The 6,398-nt window shown below is 32.6% G+C and overlaps 1 pseudogene; it reads right to left on the bottom strand.

The window, feature by feature from the left end:
* Positions 1 to 3,065: 3,065 nt before the first annotated feature.
* Positions 3,066 to 3,557, bottom strand: LOC126961858 (probable ribosome biogenesis protein RLP24; annotated as a pseudogene).
* Between the last annotated feature and the right edge of the window lie 2,841 nt (positions 3,558 to 6,398).

Raw genomic sequence — 6,398 nt, 5'->3', positions numbered from 1 at the left:
TCAGGGTACGTGTCTCAGCTTGAAATCACCACTACTGTGACTGGTTGTCCCTCACTCCTACTGAATTACCAAAGCCCTACAGGGTGGATATAATGTAGACTTTTCATTTATATTGCATCTCAAAATATAGTGCAGTACCAGAATTAGGAATATGCAATTTAAAATGTTAAATATATGTGGTAAATTAGATAATAATTCATTACCCTCCTGCTTCAACCTCCCAGAAAAAAGAAAAAAAAATCCAGACAACATACGTGTATGTGTGTGTGTATATATATGTGTGTATATATATAATAAGATATAATATACTTACATATATTTATAATATATATAATCTTATATTTTATAAGATATTACATATTACAGTGTGATAAGAATTCTTTTTTTAGTATGAGAAAAACTACCTACTCTGACATTTTATATGTATGATATAAAACATTTTAGTACTATGTTATGTATTATATATATTTACATATATCATATATATAAAATGTCAGTGTAAGTAGTTTTTCTCATATTGAAAAATAAATAATGAGGAATTATTATCACAGTATGAAAACAGAGCATTCAAATCAGTGTTTTTCATCTACTTGTAACCAAGAACACTTTTGTGATTAACATGAAAATCAAATGCTGTCTTCTCCAGTTGACAGTCATTGGTCTGCAGAAATTACAGTCTCTCCTTCAAGTATTTCTATTAACCAAGAAGATTTTAAGATGGTTATTTTGTATAGAATCAGTCCATTTTCAATTTTCAAATAGGCATCACAAAATTGACTAAAACTTTTATTCTACCCCTTCTCCTTACGAATTCCAAAGTGGCCAAGAAGTACTGCTCTGAGTAGCACCATGAAAACACAGAAAGATGACATGTTTGTAAGGATGAACATTTGAGAAATGTCTCCAGGGTTCAAAAGGCAGGTAATAATCAATGACAAACCAAGAAAGGCATTTGTCTCCACCACACTGTAAACAGATGTGGGAGGGGAAATGGTCACGATAGAAGATGTACTTGTTATATTATTGTGTTATTATGTAAAGACATGGCTTGGCATCATTCAGTATAAGAAGAGAATAGACTATCAGCTTAACAAGAGATGGTAAAGCACTGTTCTCCAAATAAGAGTTATTTCATATATATGTATTATATATATTATATTATATAATATATATAATTGCAAGATAATTAACTTCATGTATGAAAAACATTTTTTAACATATGGACTTTCAAAATCTCAAAGTAGATTGCCAATACACGTGTTAGATTTTTCTGTTTTGGTATCCTGAAAAGGAAGAAAAACAAGTACTTCTGGCCTCAATAGAATTCTAACTAAAAGTTGAGATGGAGCATGTTTTTTCAAAGTCCCTCAATTACTGTAAAATTTAAAAGGAACGGTTTTTACTTGAACTAAACTTAAAATGTATAAAGTTTTATCTCCAACCTTTCAGGTTTGCTAAAAAAGTTGAAAAAAAGCAAAGGGAATGGAACTTACATCTGCTATTAGCAACTGTAAAAATAGACTTATATTTAACTAGAGCATTATGGGCTAGAAAGGAAATTGGTCCGCAAGAGGTTTTAAACATACACTTAGATTTTAAATTTCTGTGATTTCATCAGCATTTGGAAAGTTATAAGGAGAAATTGATTTGTAAATAGTGGCAATGGAAGACTTATGGAGTTGAGTAGAGCCTACGTTTTTCTTGTGATTTAAAAAATGCGTCTTTGTCTTTCACTTGTTTTACAAGATTTCTTTTCAATAAAAATATTTCACTCTGTTCTTATTCACCAATCATCTTGCTCTTTCTTCAGGTCTCACGTTAATTTTCATGATGAAGTTAACGCCTTCAACATTTTAACTAACTGGTCCTACTTATTTAGTTTTAGTAAGTGCAGTATTTACAGTAATATTAATTATGCTAATACTATTTTAAGTTTCACTTTGGGACTTAAACAGAATATTTGGAAAGTGGCTTTTTAAAAAAATCTAAATCATTAGTTGTCTGTCATATGAATACTACAAAAATTACAAAAGTTAATTCAAATGAAAATCAAAATTCAAACAAAAATTATATCAAATTACAAAAATACGATACCCCTTTCAATTATTTATGATTTCATCTCAGAACAAGTCTGATATGATTCTTGAATTTTAGGATAATTTATTTAGGGGAGTCAGTAAATTCTACAAACACCTCAACTTACTAGTTTTTTTTTTTTTTTTACTTTTTAAATGATTTTATTTTATGTGCAAATAACGAACAGATGTTGTACCCATAAATTCTACTTTTCAAAAACAAGAGGTTTTTAAAAGAAAATCACATAATAACTTTTAAAAGGCACTGGGATTCCTCTGCTTCTAGATCATTGCTAGGCTAGAAAAATAAAGTTGGTTCTACCAGAAATCACAAGTTAGAACTGTATATTCTCCAACGTGGAAATTCTACAGCGTAATGTCACTCCAGGTAAAGATTATTCAGTGCTCACCCCAACATCCACAACTCCCTATCAGAAGGGTTAAACCAGGTCAAAACAGTCCAGCACAATGAGGCTTCATCAAACAATGTCGTTAGGCTCTCCTGAGCTGCAAATAAACCAAAACAGGAAACACTAAAATCTAAATAATATTTGACACTGTCATACAAATTGTTAATTCCTTGTTGTATCCTCCCTTCTATAACATTAACAAAGGGAATATTTTACTGAAAAGAATATTTTATTTTATACATCCCTAGCCACGAATTTTTGCCATTAGTTTTTATATAAACACTGCCTAACGTCATTATCCAAATGACGTAATCATTTTACGTCCACAATTCACTTCTATAGTTAGAAGTAGATTTTTTATGATTTACATAAATACATCTATCAGTGAAGATTTAACACTGAAGTGCAATCTAACATCCGTAATATCTGATGTTTTGTAGACGGCAATGTAGGAGAGATATATATTTTAATCACTTTTCATTTAAGTGAACTTACATAAAAAATAAACTAAAAATTCAGCAGTTCCAAGTCTCCAAAGGGCATTTTCAAATGTATATAAAAGAAATGGTTACAGAGATTTTTAAGAAGCATTTTCCATCTCCACATCCTCTTGTAACTTCTGTACCATTTTCTCTTCCACCTACTACCTTTTGCCTGTAAGAGGGGCTCGGAGAAGATGGATGTTTTACTTGACTTCTTTGATATCCTAAACTTTCTGTAGCTCTTTATTTTTCTTCCATCTGTTCATCATAAATTTAGCTTGGCTTTTCTGTTTGATCTCAACTCTCTTCATTGCATCCGTAGATTTATTTTATAGCTCTTGCTGGTATTTGATAGGTTTTTCAAATTCTACGTTTTTCAAATTCAAATGAATTATCCACTGTAAGATCTTTATCAGCTGCTCTCCGAAATGCTTTGGTCCACCAACTTCGGGAGGATTGTGCTTCTTTTTAAAGTTTTTATGACATTTAGATATACAAAATCTGAACAGCTTGCAATCGTTGCGGATGAACATCATGCGGTGACCAGGGTAGATGGGCCCCGAACAGAAATAACACTTCTTGATAAGCATGTTGAACTCGCGTGGGTCCCCACCGACCAAACACCCAAGCTTGAGAGGACGTCAACTTATTATTTTTAAAGAGGGTTCTAAAACGCACAGTTTATATTACTTGACAACTATGAAATGGGAATTGAACAAATTTCCTTGAAATAAACAGCTATGCTTCATAATTTTCAGGTGTCTTGGGTCTACTGAAGTTTCAGGTCTCTCTATCTGGTTGGATTGCCAGTTTCCTCAGGGCAGAACTCTGTGGAAGTGAGTCACCCATGGGCCTTAAGCATCTCGGACAATGTTTGGAACAAACAGGATCCCTACTTGCTCTTTGGCTGCCTGATATTCTGAATGGACTGAATTAAAACAAAATGAGAGAGAAGAAAAAGTGCATTCCACTTTGTAGCTGCTTATTATAAAGTAGGCTCTCTAATATTTAGGAATATGTTTACTAAACTTTCACTAATCCATTTGCACTAACAAAGGCTATTCTAGGAATGTGAAGGATACATGTTTTTTTGGTAAATGAAATGAGATAAGATCATCCAAAATGAAATTGCTACATGTCTGCTATGGGAATAGATTGCATATTCTGAATTAGATGAAGTTCTGTTTATTTAAAATTAATCAAATTGTGTTTAGTCAGATGATTATCTTCCAAAACCTGTGTTCCTCATAATTTGCCAAAATCAATGAATAATTTAATATATCTGTATTCTAATAGTTTGAGATCTGCCATGGATTTGAATATATTCCCTTTGTAGAGAGCAAGTTTTATCACATTGGAAAGTGACTTAGTTTTTAGGTTATCTTTTAACGTTTCTGCCCTTCTGTAGCAGCAAACATAGCATTAAAGGTTTTCTTCTATAATAATGAATACAACAAAATCAATGCAGCTTGTATTATTAAATGTGCATTTTGTAAACATGTTGTTAAAGTAGACTTATTCCATTTTCTGCTGATGGGAATTTTTGGCCCTCAGTGCTAAAACCTTCAGCTCTGCTCTTTCACTCCCCAGCAATAATAACCTCACCTCCCTCATGAGATTATTTCTTAATACCCTTATTATTCTTCCTGAAATCTGCTTTGCTGTTAACATAAAGCCACTGAACTAGTGGTTGAATATCAGTTCTGTCGCATAGTAAATGTATGACCCTTGGAAACTTAACTAACTTCTCACGACTTAATTTCTTCCTCTGCAGAAGAGATGAAAATAATAGAGCCCACCTCCAAACACTGATCCAAAGACTAGAGGATTTCACATATGCAACACTCTTGGAAAAGGCCCTGGCATATGGGGATTGCACCGTGTATATTTGTGGTCAATAGTAGTTTCATTTAGTCTCTTCTGGAATATGTATTAGTTGAAAAAACTCTAAACAAAGTCTTTGCCTCCTGTGGAATAAGTATGAGTCTCCTCTAGAAATGGAAAATCAGTTACTGGTATGCCTCTCATATGAAAGAGAGCAGACAGTGCCTAATAAAGACACATTAATCTTGTGATTGGTTGTTATGCATTCTCCTTCAATAGAACCATTAGAAAGATGGGAATACTTTGGAATACTCTGCTTAAGAGCAATTGCCATGCATTGTTAACTGTCAAACAACAGAGGAAGAAATTGAGTCCAAAGAAGTTAGTCGAGTTTCCCAGGATCATACATTTACTAAGTGAGAGAACTGAGATTCAACCATCAGCTCAGTGGTTATGTTACCAGCAATGCAGATTTCAAGAAGAACAAAGGTGTTCAATCAACAATACGTTGTCACACATGTTTCCATGTAAAAGAACCTGGGGTTTTATACTAGAGACGGAGGCCTTAGGTCTCATTTAGGTTGTTTTATTAGGATCTTCCATAGCAATTACTTAAATTACTGCCCAATAAAAAACATTTACACAACTACAATAGAGTTGTATGTTTTTATTAAAATATATATCATAAATTGATTAACATCTGTCATATAGATTTATACAACAAATTTAGTTTTATATTGCAAATATACGAGGTTTTACTTTTGTCCTGAAAAAGTGGATGTAGCTGTCCAGAGTACTCATTATATCTTTCTAGCCAAATATTCTCTTAAAGTAATGAGTATGTTATTACTGTTTTACAGCAAGAGAGAGCGAGCAATGTCAAATTTGATCATGTGATACTTTGGTGACTTTAGTAATCCAGTAATTTTTGAAAAAGATACATGATAGAATTACTGAATTTCCAATTTGGATCCAAAGGAAATAATGTCAAAGCAAGATTTCATTACAATGTGCAAGATCATAGAATCTTTTTTTATCAATGTGTGCAATACACTCCTCCCATATTATGCATCCTGCGTTATTTCATCCCATAGTAAAATTGTTGCCCCCACAATTTATAAAGACTATGTCATCTTAAAATTACATATATTGTACAAATTTTTAGAGATGTGAAGTATGTAATACTTTTTATTACGAATGTTTAAAAGCTGATTTAACAGAAGCCCAACATTTAGAATATTTTCAATATTAAAAATAATATATCTGATTTGTGCACTAACCAGTAACAGTCAAGCCCTGTTAATTTATGCATTTGAAACAGTTTTGGAAGATGGAGTTACATATTATATGACTTGTCAAATTTCCATTAGACATAGCTAAAACTATGTATCATTCTATCATATATTTTATTCTTAGAATCTAGATGGTTGCTAAGGTATGTCATCGTTGTTGTTTTTTGTTTGTTTTGTTTTTTAATGAAGCTGGGCTCTGTGGCTCAAGCTTGTAATCCCAGAACTTTGGTATGCTGAGGTGGGCGGATCACCTGAGGTCAGAAGTTTGAGACCAGCCTGGCCAACATGGTGAAACCCAACATAGTGAAAACCCAT

This window comes from Macaca thibetana, chromosome 8 (assembly GCF_024542745.1).
Source record: "Macaca thibetana thibetana isolate TM-01 chromosome 8, ASM2454274v1, whole genome shotgun sequence".
Classification (NCBI taxonomy): domain Eukaryota; kingdom Metazoa; phylum Chordata; class Mammalia; order Primates; family Cercopithecidae; genus Macaca; species Macaca thibetana.
Note: the sequence above shows the minus strand (reverse complement) of the source record. Positions and strands in the feature narration are given on the sequence as shown.